At 39.7% G+C, this 17,437-nt stretch overlaps 1 long non-coding RNA gene across 3 annotated transcripts in view; it reads left to right on the forward strand.

Moving 5' to 3' along the window:
- The first annotated feature begins 221 nt into the window (after nucleotides 1-221).
- The window catches only part of LOC111098282, a 53,255-nt gene continuing 36,039 nt past the window's right edge, over nucleotides 222-17,437 (forward strand). For 2 of the 3 annotated variants that reach the window (XR_005367837.1, XR_005367838.1), the window contains exons 1-6: nucleotides 222-308; nucleotides 1,079-1,254; nucleotides 6,520-6,697; nucleotides 9,049-9,154; nucleotides 9,529-9,687; nucleotides 14,740-14,835. This is a non-coding gene — a long non-coding RNA (uncharacterized LOC111098282). The remainder of the gene's footprint in view (nucleotides 309-1,078; nucleotides 1,255-6,519; nucleotides 6,698-9,048; nucleotides 9,155-9,528; nucleotides 9,688-14,739; nucleotides 14,836-17,437) is intronic. The other variant, XR_005367839.1, reaches the window with a different exon arrangement.

Consider the following 17,437-nt stretch of genomic DNA (forward strand, 5'->3'; position numbering starts at 1 on the left):
GCCCCCACCCTAACATTCCTGCCCCAACCCCAGAGCACGTTAAAAAAAAGTCCCCCAAATAAGCAAAGAGTAGAGACCATGAATACTGTGCTGTAGTCATTCAGTGAAAACCCAAATTAACACTAATTATATTCTGGCTTGCTGTGGTGCAGCCAGTGTGACTTCACAAGGGAAAATGGCATCCGTGGCACTGGGTGGCATCATTCTGACACATTTACAGACCATTAGCCAGCGCTAATATCATTTCAAAGGGCTTGTGTCAAAGTGGGGAGGGCACCCGAGGAGCGCCATTCAGTCCTGTGTGATCTGTGAGTGAAAACTCTGGGCACCCAGGGGAGAGGAAGGGCTGGCACTGGGGGTAGGGGTCCGTTCCTAGCTTACCTACATCCCTCAATGTGGGTCACTCAGGGCAGGTTGTGTCCTCAGGCATAGAAAAAACTTCTAGAAACTTCTCTTTTTTGGGGAGGGGTTGGGGTGGGGATCTTGTCAGTAAATGGCCCTTGCCTCATTAACTCATAGAAAGATGTTAAGTTCTTCCTTGGTGTCTGAGACTAATGGCCACGTGACGCAGATGCTTCCTGGGTGAAAGCTGTAGTTTGTTTCCATAATTGGAGTTTCCGAATTAGGCTCTCTTAGCCTAGCAGGCTTCTACCAGGGGGAGGTGGCCAGGTTGACTGTGACCTAAAGGAATTGCTAGACTGGTGGGGAATTCAAAAAACATTCATGGGTTTCAGAGAAGTAGGGCAGGAGAAGCTGCCACTGGCAGTATGGTCCCTGACCAGCCAACAGGGCATCCCTGGGGACTTGCTCGATAAGCAGGGTCTCAGGCCACAGCCCTCCTAAGCCAGAATCTGCATTTCAATAAGATCCCCAGGTGATTCCCATGCATATTAGCTTTTTTAAAAGCCTGACCAAAAAGAATGCTTTTTAAGAGAAGGGTCTTTTTTTTTTTTTTTTTTTTTTTTAATGAATGTCTACACTGACATTGTATGTCTACATACACTGAAAGCTCTTGGGCTTTCTTGAAGTTAGACCTCCACCAAATCTCTTCTATCTGCCTTATGTCCTCTTTTACCAGTCTATTGCTCTACCTCCTCCTATGCGCCCAGTTTGTCCATGCAGCCTCCATAGCCATCTGGATCCTGCCAGCAGAAGGCCCCAGTCTGCAGTTAAAGCAGCAGAAAAGTGGAAAAAGCACCCAATTTAGATCATAAAAACTGGATCCAAACCTTAGTTCTGCGGAATCCTGAAAAAGTAAGTCTTTCCACTTCTCTAATAACACCCTCGATGTTTTCCTGGATGCAGAGATGAAGTAGCGTATGCAAAAGAGTTTTATGAGCTGTAAAGCATTAAAGATAAACCTAAGGTCATGTTCCCCAAGGGGCTATTTTTGAACATAAGCTATTCATCAAGGGGGCAATACTGTGTAAAGTTTAAGGACGTGGGCTCAAAGCAGATTGCTGGGGTTCAAATCCTAGAGCTACCACTTCCTGGTTCGAAGACATCTGACTCCGTTTCCTCATTTGTCATGGTAGCTGCTTAATTATTATGATAGGGCCATTGTGAGGAGTGAAAGAATTAATATCTATGACATACCCAAAGACGCCTTATAAATGTCAGCAATGATTACTATCTGTCCCTGATGTCCAAAATATCCGTAAATATCAGCAATGACTACTGCTAAGTGTGGGTAACTTTACATCTGGGAACTTTATACTTGTATCATCTGTAAGGGAAACACAGAGACATGGAATGAATGAATAGAAAACAAACTTAGAGGCATTTGGGAGTGGGGGAAAGAGAAAGAGATAGACAGATATCCCGAGCTACAAAGGCATAGAGTAATACATAGAATAAGCAAAAAGCAGCCCTGGGTAGCTTATAAAAGGGTAGACTTTATATTATTCCAGAAAAATAAGCATGGGGGGTATCACTGCAAACAAATGATTATTTGTTATAGTTCAGAGCCAAAATAGTCTAGGGTCCTATGTCAGGTGCTTGCCCACCTGCAGGGACAGAATTGCCATTATTGTGCATGGAGGCTAATTCTACATATTATACGAATAAGTTATCATACCATGCCCTTAAATAAATAAACTCAAGTTAAAGAGCATGACTTTATGCCACACAATAAAATTATGGAAATGCATTGAAATGCACTTACGATAGATCTCCAGAAAAAGCTTTATGTTCTTAGATCTCCAGAAAGAGCACTTCATGCCATCCCTCTTCATGCCATCCCTCTTGTATGGAAGTTTTGCTTTTGGTAACTAAACCAGAGACCTGCCCTCAACCATTTCCTCCCTGCCACATAAAAGACCACAAGATTCTGTGAAATCCTGCCATGGTCCTTTTCCTGTGACTCTGGGACTCTCCCTTCCAGCCATGGCTCACAGTTGCTCACATAGCCATGGTCCTCTTTCCTGGGATCTTCTCCTGTTGAGTCTCTTTTGAAGGAGTGTTTAATGTGTCTCTGGATCGCTATTTTCTAGATAGCTAGCTCAACTTCTGCTTTCTCACGCTCTTTGCTACCTATGCTCCTATCCTGACCTAGTCCAGGTACAGGGCTTCCACTTCAGGGGGTGTAGGCAGCCTCCCTCAGTACCTTCTGCAATCGACCTGTGCTCATGGCCATCATGTTAAAGACTGCAGTCTTGAAAGATGATCTTTCTCCTACATAGAACCCTTCTCTTCACTTCTGAAGTTCTTTTCCCTTCCCCCAACGTCCTCATGGTGTCCTTTGTTGAGCACAATACCCCACCATGGTGCTCCATTCTACCACCATTCATCTGACTTGCTGCCTGAAATCCTGCCATCAGATATTCTTAAGGTAAATGCCTCTCAGAGGAGTACCCTCAATTAAGCCATTAATGAACATGTGGGGGAAATTAGTGAAAGGGGATCCAACACCTTATAGTGTTTAAGATTTGACCAGATGGAACAAAATGGTACAGTGTGAAGAAGTTCTTATTGGAACAAATGTCACCTTGTAATGAGAGAAAGTAAGCAGGCTGTCTCATCAGGACTTAATTCTTGGGAGGCAGCCTTTTGCAGTAAATGAGATACAATGAGACAGTATTGTGAGGAAGTTTTATTCTGCCTCAGTTATTCTCAGATGTTGATTATGCCAACAAGATCATTTCCAGAGTCCTCCTAAAATAATTATACATATGAAATTCCATGGATTTGTGTTTGAAGTATTCAAATCTTCCTGGAATCCAAGACTCCACAGCTTCATTGAAAATTCAGTTAACATCCTTGCCCACTGACACTAGAGTATTGATCGAGTGGTATTATAAACATGTGCTTTCTAAGGATGACACTTGATGGGATGAGCACTGGGTGTTATACTATATGTTGGCTAATAGAATTTAAATAAAATAAAATATCTTTAAAAAATCATGTGCTTTGGGGTGACTGGGGACTCAGTTGGTTAAGCCTCTGACTTCAGCTCAGGTCCTGATCTCAGGGTCCTGGGATGAAGTCCTGTATCATTGGGTTCCCTGATCAGTGGGAAGTCGGCTTGTCGCTCTCCCTCTGCCCCCCACACACCCCCCCCCCGCTTGTGCTTTCTCTCTCTCTCCTCTCTCTAATAAATAAAGAAAATCTTTAAAAAACAAACATATGCTTTGGCAAAGAATAATTCAGTGACATTTGTGTACAGTTTTCCCACAAAAGTTCTGGGAGACAGTTTTGGATCTTCTGGTCCAACATGTTCATTAATGTGCCCAGAGGGAGCTCAAGGCAGTCAGCTAATAAAAAAAAATGGGGATAAATGGTTATTTTTCTTCCTTCCATTCATGAAAATCCTTTCTCTGAGTGACTTAGTATATGTACAGCACAGACTCCTGAATGAGAAGAAAGGAACAGAGGATGAAACTGATGAGTGACCTCTCCTTTGATTCTTAAACAATCACCAATATCCATTGATTACAAGCACGTTCACACATACATTTCAAGGTATCATTGTGGTTTTTTATTTCATTCACATGCGTGCTCTCCCTGTCTCTCGGTTACTCCCTATCTCTGACTCTCTTGAATTATTTAATGTTTTTCTCCAGTTAATCTAAATTAGAGGGTTTTTTTTAAGGGGGGGGGGTAGATGGGAAGAGACACTAAAAATAGTCACTGAAGCCAGGATATATTACACCAACTGCTTTTGCCTCTGGTGGTTACTGGAGTTTCCTTTGTTGTCTTGTTTGATTGTTTCATTTATATGGCAGGTTAGACAGCAACAGACTTCTGTTATTGCCTTTTCTCAGTGGTGGATTTTTTAGGCTCAGCTCCCCCTGAGGCAGCCACTCCCCATCCACAGCTGGTGACAAGAGGTGCTGTTGCTCTCAGTGCTTACACCTACTGGAGAAAGATCAACAGAGATGCTATTAAGTGGCATAGAGTGTCTCCATTTTTAACTGTTTAGGCTTTTGTTGAGAGACACACGTGTACACACACACACACACACACACACAGAAATTGGCAAAAAAAAAAAAAAAAAGCTAAGAGAGAGAGATCATCGGGCCAGTTGAATCTTCTAGATTCTTTCTGTCCTACTTCTGCAGCAGTTCAATTGCGTTTGTCTTTGTTCTTGCCTTCCCATCCCCAACTTCCGTCCTCTCCTGATTTTTTGCTGCTATTTTTCAATAAACAGAAATAGTTTTCTAACCAAACTGTGACAGAAATACATTAAAGTGAAGAAGACATTTGTAGGTAGGGCCAGGGTTTTCGAAACACAGTGAGAGCACGAGGATCAGAAATTCAGTCCTCGGGGCTATGTTTTAAAGTTCTCCCAGGAAACTTTGGGTCATTAGTCCCTTTCTCACTTTCCATTACTCTTTTAGTTAATGCAGCCTCGGAGTCATCCTTGGCATAAAACTGGGAATGAGGAGATTTATGGAGGAAAAGGAAGTGAAACTTTATGAAATTAAACAGATTAGATGGTTCTGGTAATACTTCAGGCAGTAAATTAGCACTACAAATTGCAAAGAGACCCAAAGGAATCTTCCCAGTTAGGAGAGGGTTCCTGCCCTCAAGTCTTCAGGCACATTGGCTGCCTTTTTATTTCCACTAAAGTCCAATCAGCAGAGAGTCGGGGTACAGAGTCTCCAAATAGTCACACTGTTGTTTTTGGTTGTGATGTTTTTTATTTTTTATATGCGTGCTAAAAGCAAAGTAAGGTAAGGAAATGTAGGATTAAGGAAATATCACCTAGTCTTCAGTTTAAGGCCAAAACCATCTGATCACCTACTATGTGCATAGCACTGAGGTATATATAATCATACTCCAAAGAAAACATTCAAAAGATATTAAAAAGGAGGGAGACTCTGGAGCCAGGTACCTAAATTTAAAGCCATACCAGAGAGGATGGCAAATGTCTTTTTTTTTTTTTTTTTTAAGCGAGAGTAAGCATGTGCACATGAGTGGGTAGAGGGTGGGAAGAGAGAGGGAGAGAGAGTCTTAAGCAGACTCCCCACTGAGCAGAGCCTGACACAGGGCTCAGTCTCTCAAGCCCGATATCATGACCTGAGCTGATATCAAGAGTTGGACACTTAACCAATTGAGCCACCCAGGTGCCCTGAGGATGGCAAATGTCTTTAAGGAGATTATAAGAGAAAGTCAGCAGTCCCTCCTGTAATAATAATGCAAGTCACCAGGTGACTAAGAGTCCAGGTTAAGTCCTATAGAAGATCAAGAAGGGTGGTGTAATCAGAAATGGCCTGGCTGTGCTGAAATTATCATTGGGAACTGAAAAATAAGTAGGATTTGGACAACTGTTATAGATCGAAGAAGCCATTTTAAAATGTCTCCCTCTTTCCAAAACTATAAATTTATGAGCGAATTTGGCTCTATGTTTTAGAAAATCCCCAAAGTCCTGGCTATTTTCTCATTTGAATAAACCTGATAGGCTCCCATTAATATCACGAACTCGCCCCCTAAGCAAACTGAGTGAAAATGTGGTGATGTCATATCATAGAATACCGTATGAGAAAGGCCTTCAACATCCTGTGACTTCAATTTCATTTCTATTCTTGATTAGTCTAGAATGGGATTTCATTTTAAAACTGGGAATCCTTTTCACAAAAATATAATCAATCTTGAGAACCCCCTGAGTAATTTATTAATCATATCATCAATGTTTCATGGCACAGGAGAAGGAGATTTTAAAACAATGTTTCATTTAAGGACAGTCTATAATTCAAAATTGATACATTCCAATATAATATTTAATAATATTTATGACACAAAAGAGTTAATTTTTACTTTTCCCCATTTAATACATATACACTATTTACTTTACTATTTAATTATGTAAGAAAAAGCATCATTTGTGTACAAATTAATTTTTAAAAATGTGTTGAATTTGGTTTGGGGGCATCTGTATTAAAACATGAATTAAAAATTAAGTGTTTTACAACATCAAAATCTTTTAAAAATGCTATTATAACTTCTTATTTGGAATTCATATGCTTTATTCTCAAGTAATTGTTATTTTTAAAATATTTTTTTCTTGTGTTTCTAAAGGAAAAGATAATGGAGAAGGATTTTGGCTATTATTTGCATTGTCTTTGTAAATAATACATCTTAGATATGGATAGTCTATTCCCAACAAATGAACAGCCAAATTGGCCATAATAAGTGCTGTGTTTCCAACATGTGTTTCACAAGACTGGAGACAAGGTAATGCAGGAACTCTGATGAGGTAAGTGTGCCCTGTGGGTTCTGGGTAGCCTTTTCAGGGAGAGCTAACATAATGTGATGTTGAGAGGAGGATCCTGGAGCTGGGCACCTGAATTTAAATCCACCTTTCCCACTTTCTAGCTGTGTGACCTTAAGCAAGTGACTTAACCTTTCTGAGCATCAGTCTCCTCATCTATAAAATTGGGATAATAATAGTGCCCACCCACCCTCTGAGATTATTAAGAAAACTGAGTTAATTCATATTTTTATTTTGTATTATTTTTAAAAAGATTTATTTATTTATTTTAGGTTGGGTAGGGGAGAGGTAGAGGGAGAGGGAGTGAATCCCAAGCAGATTCCCTGCTGAGTGCTGAGCCTAATGCAAAGCTGGATCCCATGACCCTGAGATCGTGACCTGAGCCAAAATCAAGAGTTGGTCACTCAACCAAAAGAGCCACCCAGGGGCTCCTAATTAGTATTTTTAAAGCAATTAGGACAGTGCCTGGTATATGGTGCACACTATACATATATTAAATAATAAATTATTTAATAATAATTAAATAATAATTATTCTCCTCACTAATTTGTATTAAAAGTAAAATACCAGCATTTTTATGTGTATTGCTTGTATAGATTATATCCTGATGTCTAAGAGTAAAAATGATTTTAAAATGTGTAATGGTTCACATATAAAATGTGGCTGGATCACACACAGGCTCATAGAATCAATCAGTCAGCATGCAAATTTATGTCCCTTTTTGCATATGTTCAGGCTCCTCCTTCTTTAAGAGCAAACATTTAGATAATTATTTTTTAATTGAAATTGAAACTGACATCATTACCACCTTTTAAAACAGAAATTTCCTGGAACATCTTTACAAACTCCATGATTTGGAAAACCAGGCCAACAGTTTATCTCTAGATTTGAAGGCAGCTCATAGTATCTTTGTAAAGCTCGCTTTCATTCTGGCTCAAAATAGGAAGAAATTTCAAACTTACACACTCTCAGTGTTGCTTATACAGCTGTGCGGGCTGCAGACTGCACATCTTCAGGGTCCTGAGCCATTTTCTATGTGAACGTTGCCACCAAAGGGTACAACTGAGTACCCCTGGATCCCCTACTCCCTGTATGATCTGTTGAGCCATTTAAGACCTATCTTGTCTCTCTGTCACATGGCAATCTTCCTTCAAATACTGGGAGATAGTGATCATATTATTCCAAGTCTTCTCTTTTCCAAGTTAAATACCATAACTTTCATCAGTCCTGTTTCATATGGCATTTTTCCAAATTCTAAATTTGTTCGTTCAACATTGATTGAGTCTTGACTTTGTCCCATGGTAAGCTAGTCTGTGGTGATACCACTCTGCATAAGGTATAGCCTCTCCCCTCAAAGACCATGTCCCAGTTTGTTGTCTTCCCCTTGTATGTTGCCTAGCACTCAACAACGTACTTGGTTGATGAAGTCTGGATTGTAGCTTGCTTTTTTGATTGCCACAGACAGGTGCTGAGTGTCCAAACTCACATATTCTGTGCTTAGCTATGTCTCTCTCTGCCCAGAGTTTGGCATTTTGATGCAAAGAGCTTTATTTTCATTCATGCTGATTTTCATATTCTAAGACAGTCTATCAAGCCCCAGTTATTAACATTTTAAAAATATTCAATATATTCATTGTCATTCCAAATAAAATGACATTTTTAAGTCATCCATTTAAAATGTTAGACAAAGCAGAGTTCCCATTGAAGCCCTGCCCCCTGGTACCATTCCTATCCATTAACATGTTCCCTATGGTTTCTGTTCTTTGCATGCTAACTATATGCATTTATAATCTTTAGTCCTCAAACTTGTCCACCAAAGATCTCATGTGGGGTTTTTTCAAATTTTTCCCTGGAGTCTTGCTTTTATGTCGGTTATATTTCCCTAATTCTTGGTGTAAAGAACCTACCAAAGGAATAACTGGATATTGTAGAAATTGCTTGTTTTAGGAGACCCCATGTTGGTTCTTAATAATCACTACTACATACCCTAGGATTCTTAAGCCAGCCCTTTAATAAAAAATCCTGATTATTCTGGAGGCAGTAATACTAGAATTAAGGACCTTAGTAGGTTGTTTGCAAAACTTTCCTTTTAAAATTATTCCTCTTAAAAATTACCCTGGCAACTCCTGGTCATCAGTTCTGGCATCCGTCTTGTTCTCCAAGATTCCTCTAAGACCAAGGATTACAAATTCAGCCATCTTAATTGCAAATCCTCTCTGCAGAGCTAAAGGCCATGGTGGAACTCTCAGAAGCTGGCAGGAAACATCCCTTGCCTCAGACAGGATCATCCTAATTAATAATAATCACAATAATATTGTGCTTTGCATTTTATCCAGGGACACCTGAACAGCCGAATGCTTTATGAACACTATTTAATTAAGCCTTATGACAATCCCGTGAGGAGAACCTGGAAACTGAAAGATTGGTTTAATCTCTGCATAGGTAAGGAGACCTGTTAGGAGGAGCAGGACAACAATGTAGGAGGAGATAGGGTGGGAGGTTAAATAGAGAGAGGGATTGATGGCAGATGTGCACTGAAACCTTTCTAACCAGCCACCAGCCACCAGCCACCAGCCACACACCTAGAGGAAATTCTCATATCTGAGTCTTTCTGAAATGTTCTGGTGGAATTTTATGTCTGTCCCTCCGAAATAATAGCCATGCTCTATGTGATTCATGCTTCTAGATGTGACTTTAAATTTACTAAAGAAAATTCTGATTAAACAATGTTTGTATTTCCTCTCACTGTCTTGCTATACCTTCTCTCTCTCTCTCTCTCTCTCTTTGGTCACCTCTCTGGGGCTCATATTTGTCAGCCACAAGAATGAGATGCAATTAAGTAAAGCAAATGATCACATTCATTGTCAATGCCAAGCCCACCTGGTTCCATCCTATCAAAGTGGTCAGAGACTCAAGGTCTAGCTGGAGAAAGCTATTCCAGATTCATCCAGGGCAATTCCACTCTTGCCCAAGAGGTGCGTATGAGTGCACAGGTGCACAGCCTGGGGCTGGTATCTGCTCTGCCCTGGGAAGCCAGACTCCTTAAAAAACTTCCCTAATCACCTAACACAAAACCAGAATAAACAGTTCAACCTCTTCTTTGCGAAGCTCCCTTGAGAAATAAAGTCTGTGTGATATTGAGTAATGGAAAAAAATAATTTGAAACTTCCTCTATTGACTTAAACACAACACACAGGGACCATTTTTTTTTTAATTGTGAACACTTTTGAAATAAAACTTTTACCTCCCTAAAAAGTACTTGCTAAGCTAAATGGTCTAAACATCGCAGCCGATCACAAAACCAAGGTGTGTTGAGTTGAGTTAAAATAAGTTTAATGGAATGCTCTTTCCCAACTGAGTTTATTGTCTTCCTTCACACTTGGCCACCACGTAGCACTCGCACACCTGAGGAGTTTCTCAGTAGGTTTCTCTGGCTATGGCTTTCCTTTCCTGAATCACAGCTCACAATTCCACCCCCTGGATGGACCAAATGATGGACAAGAAGAAAGCAGACATGGTGAATAACTGGTTACTGAGATAAGCATCAGTAGTTGGTCATTTAGGTTGCTCTGTATTTTCTGTTGCAAATCAGTCTGGGCGCTTTGTGGAAAACTGCCATAATTGTCATTTTCACCTTACTGTCAGGGAATGAAGCCAGCACATCTGTATATATATATATATATATATGCATATGCAAATGTGGACAGAGAAAACGTGCACACATTCAAATATGCACAAACAGGAGATATAGATACTTATTTATATATCTATATATCTATATATTCTTCTCCCATCCATTCACCGCCAACACCAATTGCTTCAGAGATGAGGAAATGAAATGCTATTTTTAGAGAAAAGACCGATCTTTCATACGGATTGTCCAGAAAATGACGCAGCCTGCCACCCATTCAGACCTCAAGGCATTCAAGTGCTGCTTTGTTCCAATGCTTACTTCTATTCAAAGTTCATACTCTAAATTAAATGAGCCTCCTTTGGCCAAAAGAAGAAGCTCCACCAGCATTGCCACTGATGCCCTTCTTTCTGTGTCTGCCCTACACGGGAGAAAAATGAACTTGGGCTTTGCAAAACTAGCGGCCCAATTATATTTTTAAAAAGATGTTTTGCTGACATCTAGAGGCATTGGGTAATAACACTTATTAATAATGATTCTTCCCACTTCTAGGGTGTCTCGCGTCGCACGAGCCCCTAGCTCTTTACACACATTAATTAATTACGCATCACAGCACCCCTGTGAGGTAGAGTAGGTAAGCATTATTATGTGCAAAGGATTTATTGATTTTTCAAAGCAATATATAGCTGGGGCACAGAGGGGAAAACCATAGGAGCATGAATTAAGGAAGGGAAAAAAAGAGATACAGTGAATGTAAAAGAAAACAAATAAAACGAAGAATTACCCCCACTGTGCTCTTTAGAAAGGAGTGATTACTTCACAAGTTTCAAGGGCCTGAATGTTAACTAATTTGATTGTTAGCAACTTACGCTAAAGCAATGGAAATTGGAGGAAGAGAATCGTCAATAAAAAGTCCAAGTCTTCCTTTCCAACTGCATTCATAGAGCTCCCTGCTATGAGTGCTCTTTGCCTGGGCACTCCCAGTAGTTGGTAAGGGGCTGTGAGAGTGGGACAGACCTCTGATTTATGACAGAGGCATTTTGTTTGTGGTGGGAGTGGGGGTGCGAGATGGGGTGCATAGAGAAGGAGCGGCAGACACTACAGCTAAGTTTCTATGCAAAAATATGCTTGGAGGCTCTGGAATTTAAACTATGCCACTGAGTGCAGCTATAAATCGACTATTTTTTGGAATCCTTCTAGTCTTGTTTTATGGTAGTGGCTCAGCTGCTATTTTTTTAAAGCGATAACTATCCTAGGTTCTTATTTTAGGCATGATTCTTATTTATTTCCATGGAGCGAAAACTTCTGGGGCTTACGATTCATTTCCAAGCTGAAAGGTAATATTCTACTTAAAAAGAAAAGTGTCATAAAATCGCTAGCTTGCAGACACCAAGACATGATAGAAGATGCGAGAAATGCTTTATATTCTTCATATAAGTTATCATAATGCTTTGTTTTTATGAGGCTAACAATAAGTTGCCTTTAAAACAGCTTATTTTGTTCAAAACTCATACTCATTGGGTCTGAAAAAACATAACAACAGAGTAAAGTGAACATAAGTGAGCATAAGTGGCTCTCAGGGATTTGGGGGTGTTTATCCTTGGAGTTGACACTGAAATGAAATATCACCACCTCGCCCACCTCTTCCCCCACATTCCCAGGCACATGGAACCCAGATCTGTCACAATAAACACTGTTACCTCTGTTGTATGTTTGTGCACAACTAAAACTCTAGACCTAGGCCCAAAATGAGAGGGAGAGGATATTGTGAGGAAACCAAGGCCCATTAAGGAAAACCCAACTTCTGGGCACAGCTTCCTGGTGGACTTCCTTCTTCCATTCTCTACTAATGTGACATTTTTTTTTTCACTTCATATTGCCATACTGACAGAAATTCCACCAATCCTAAATTTCTTAGCAAAAACAATTTCCCCCTTTCCCCCTTTTTATAGACTTCATACATGAGGTTTATCAATCACTTGCTCACTGAAATGAAGTCACCGTTCCTCCCAACTTGTAGCTACAACCAGCTATTTTGAAGACACTGGAATTTTGTTTGAGGTGGAGGTGAGATGAGTCCTTTGGAATTGTGGCTCACTTCGGGGAAAGGCAGGCCAGAGAGTGACATATATTAGACATAAGAGCCCTGAAGGCCAGGGAAGAGGGCTGCTGGGTAAGAGAAAGAGGTGTCTATTGGAAGAGAGGGGGCAGATACCTGACAAATCATCAATCTCTAAATGTGGCCTGGTTTGTCTCAATGCCTCTGAATGAGGGAAGAAACCCTTCTTCTTCCTCTTCCTTCTCCACCTTCCTGCCTTTTGTCTGTGCTAGCATTTCTGACATCACATCTTTGTTAGAATCTAACCATCCTCTGGGGCTAAGGAGGCTTCAGGAGCTCACCTGGGAATCCAAACACTATCAATAATCTTTTTTCTCAGGGAATATGTCTTTAAAGTTCCAAATTATAGGATAAGAAGATAATTTGGGAAACTACCCCCTTCAAAAATCAGAGACTGCTTTATTGTCATCAAACAAGCCAAGAAGTCCCCATAGTCATCTATATGGCACCACGTTTCTTTTAGTTTCAGGACCCGATTCAGTTCATGAATACTGCTGTTGATACATTCCATGATTTAAGAAAAAAAATTTACTATCAAACTTTCTGTGTACAGTCCTGTCCTACAAAGGATATGCAGTCACTTGCCTAAGATAGCAACAATTTATACCAGGTGAAGATTAGCAAATATATATGTCACTTCTTTTTTATGGCTAGATGCCTTCCAGGTGAAGAGAAGCTTGGATAGTTAAAACATTGCCATTGACTATTTTCACATGCCATTTGCAAAGCAGCTAGTGATATGAAGGAAAACATGTGTGGGTTCTAAAAAAAATCAAGGAATTTGCTTTAAGAGACTTTTTTTATTATTTAGGACTGGGCCTTTTTGGAGGGTCATTTTCAGTTCTGTATTCTATTAAGCAAAATTTTATTTCAATAAAACATTTGGAGTTAGTGGAATCAATGAATGGAGGCTTACAAGGACTTTTTGCTGCTTGGCTTCATCTTAAATTCTGGATGATTTAGGAAAAGAGGAAATTTGGAGAGGAGATGTGTTGCTGGCTATACATGAACATCGGAGTTAATTGCAGAGAGCAGAAAGGTCTCTGCCTCATTATTACTGCCTCTAACCACACTTAGGACCTTTATTTCTTTATATGATCACACAGCAACCAGTTGGTTCACTCATCTGACTGTATGTACTGATCTCTGGTTCAAAAGATTAAAAGACAGTCAAATACAAGCATCTCTCCTTTGTCCAAACCCCTCCAATTACCTTCCATCTCCTGCACAGTAAAAGCCAAAATCCTTACCACAGCTGACATGTTCCTAGCTAGTGTGTTCCCCTTCCCCTCTGACCTTGGCTCCTATAGTCTCCCAGTTATGCCACTCAGGCTTCCTCACTGTTCCTTAAGCACTTCAGAAATACTCCTGCCCCGGGCCTTTGCACTTGCCATTTTTTCTGTCTTCTGTTTCCCTGGATATTTACGTGGATCTCTCTCTTATTTCTTTTAGGTCTGGGCTTCAGTATTGTCTTCACAGGGAGTTTTCCTTGGCCTTCATAGACTTTTTCAACACTCCTTTCCCTTCCCAAACCGTGCATGCTTCTCATCCTTTAACTCTGCTCTACTCTTCTTATAGACATTTTGATAAGCATAAAATTATTTATATTTTACCTCCTTATCATTAGTATCCCTCAAGTAGAACAAAAGCATATAAGGTCAGGAATTGTTGCTTTGTTCACTGCTGTATCCTCAGGGCAGAGAACCATATCCAGCACTTAGTAGGTGCTTAATAGACATGTATTTAAGTGAGTCTAGGGGAAAGTCCTAGGGATCAAAAGCAGAAATTGTTCATAGAAATCTGATGTGTAAATGTAGGAGCACCAAGCAGTAAATTTAAACGTGCAGAGAAATTAACTTTCTTTAAAGTGGCCAGTTGAACAAATTGAAATCACAGACCAAATTATGCTAGCAAGCCTTTAATGAAACTGCCACAAGTTCATTCAAGGCCGCCCAGATGATTTCAAAAGCAACGTGGCAGAGTGTGTCTATTTCAGAGTGATAAATGCACATTCTACTGCTAATGCTTCTTTCAGAAATCTTGTGTAGCTTCACTGAAGCTAATTTATAAACCTTAACTACTGTAGCTAATTTAACTCGCTAATTTTAGACATTGTATTGAATTAAAGTCTGCATTTTATTGTGTATCATTTTGTCTACTGCTAACATTAATATGCATTTTGTAAAGTGGAACTACAAATGTTTTAAATACATATTTATGCTTTAAGAAGCATTTGTGTTAAGTAGTTGTTTTTTTTTTCTTTTGTATATTTTAAAGGCTGTCCTATCAGATCATAGAGCCATCAAGCAAAGCCTCACATGCATAGGGCCAGATGGAAGCGCATCCCAGACTGGAAGGCCTGATAGGAATTTGGTAAATTCTTCCTTTTATTTCTTTTCCCCTATTGGAATAGCAAGAAAATGTGGTCTGGGGAGAGATGCTGAAATATTGCAATTGGTGTCCACATGTAACCACTCAGACAGTGCAGCTGTATTGCCAAAAACAAAAGAAAACAAAACAAAAAAAGGATGTTACTGGCAAATGGACTCAAGTCAATCCAATGTAACTGAGAGGGTCTATAAGCATTTTGGAAGAGTTAATATGTATTATAATCCCTTTTTCTTTACTATCTTATAGCCTAAATTGATAAAATGTTAAAAATTTCCACCTATATTCCATATATGTTCATTCTTTCCTACTTGCAAGCTTCTCAAATTCAGATAATTACTTATGGTCCTTGCCTATCCCACTATCCCCCAGACACATCATCCCTTCCCACACTGACACCTTCTGGTGTATAATACAGTTCTATGCATGTTGAAAGAATCTGAACAAATCATTGTTTGTAGAAATAAAAAAAAAACTTAGATTATATATATATATTTGAGCATGCCTACCAATTCTGGCCTCTGTATAGAGACATAGGCATGCCACTATCACTACAAGATTACCATATCCCCAGAGTGGAGATTAACCATTCTTTTCCAGGCAGCTTTACAGCTATTAAGCTACCCACTTTTCCAGGGAAGGGCCGTATCTTTTTACAATTAATTTATCCCGCTTGTGAGATTGCATGTATGCATTTGATGCTTATTAGTAGTAAGGGCTTGTGCTATGCCACCCATGAACACAAAAGATTTAGAATAAATGTTGGAAAAGACTGGCTCCATTATTTGCAGGCAAGTGTAGTTACTCATTTTTAAAGCAAGAAGGATGAGGAGTTAACATTCCTTTCTCCTCTTAAGCGTAATTGGCATTTCCTTTGAGTTAATAACTATAAAGTTCCTTTAAAGGATTGGTCCAAGCTTTAGTAAAAGTAATGAGTACATAAAAAAAAAAAAACATTTATAAGATAGGGCTCACAACAGATCTTGCTGGAAGACAGCAAGGGGTAGTAGAACAAGTGTGGCAGTTGGTAAGTCTTGGGTCCCTCACTTGCAAACTGTGTGTCATCTTTAAAAGATTGGAACTTACTAACTTTTACTTTTTAAAAAATATTGTATTTATTGAGAGAGAGAGAGACAGAGAGAGAGAGAGAAACAGAGAGAGGAAGCACGAGTGATAAATGTTTATCACTGGGCAGGGGCAGAGGGAAAGGGAGAAGCAGACTTCCTGCTCAGCAGGGAGCCTGACACAGGGCTCAATCCCATCCTGGGATCATGACCTGAGCTGAAGGCAGACGCTTAATCAACTGATCCCGTTAAGCACCCTAGCACTCACTAACTTTTAAATAAGTACTACCATCCTCGTATTATAGATGAGGAAACAAAGACTCAAGAGAGTTTGCAAAAGAAAAGGATCTAAAGTGCTTAGCACACAGTAGAAACTTGATGCATGTTAACTCACTATCATTAACAATAAAAACACTACCTGCATTTATGAAACCTTTACTGTTTCTCCAGCATTCTGGGGATCACTTTGTATGATCTCATTTAATGGTCATAACAATCTTCTGCCCCTTTAGTAGGTGGAGAAACTGAGGCACAGGTGGCTCACACACACACACACATACACACACACACACACAAGCACTATGGTTTTCCCTGGGAAAGACCATAGTTGCCAAGCATTTGCCAAGACCCTTTTGCAATGCCAACACTGAGACGTAGCTTTCCCAACTTAATTTTTTTTTATCTCAGTACAAACACAACCCTTAAATTCTCTTTATACTACAAAGGGCAATTACACACTGAGTCATCTTCTCAGATATTTTGAAATAAATCTCACATTTTCCTGAGCTATTGAAACTCAATGTAGTGTATTTTGTTTTGGAGAATCTAATCTTAGGTAGTTGCCTACATTTGCAAATTCATTTTCTGCAGCTGTGGACATTTCCCCTAATTTTATCTATCCTGAAAACAGTAAAGGAATAAGATACTTGGTCTTACCGAAATGTGTATTTAGGTGAGTGAACCAATTCTCTTGTTAAGACTGAGAGATAGCAGTAATGGTTATGATTTTCATAGCAGCTAGCAGTTGGTTAGTGCTTTATGGTTGACATAGTGTTGTCCCAATTAATTATCACTTTGAGCCTTACAACCCAGCAAGATATCAGGGATCCTTGCTCTACCTCACAGATACGGAGGCTGAATGAAAGCTCCAAGTTGGGAGAATCCAAAAGGAGATTGGTACAGTGGGCATTGTGCAGACATCACCTCCAACCATCAGGACAACTATGCACACTTTAATTTTGCATCCCCATATACAATAAAGAGAAAGTTAAGCAAATCGGTTGACAAGGAAACTTTTAAGTGGCAGAAATGGAATTTGAGTTCAAGACTCACTGCCCGCCTCCAAGGCCATCGTATCAAGTCATGCTGACTTCCCCAAGTCTTTCCTTCCTCTCATTATTTAGCTTCTATTTAGGTCTTTTTAGCTTCCGCTCACTGTAAAGCCAGCCCCAACAGAGCTTTGTAAGGGTCATACATGGGAATAAGTTATTTAAGGTTCTTAGATAGATATCATCTTGGGTTCC

Source organism: Canis lupus, chromosome 12 (assembly GCF_011100685.1).
Source record: "Canis lupus familiaris isolate Mischka breed German Shepherd chromosome 12, alternate assembly UU_Cfam_GSD_1.0, whole genome shotgun sequence".
NCBI lineage: Eukaryota > Metazoa > Chordata > Mammalia > Carnivora > Canidae > Canis > Canis lupus.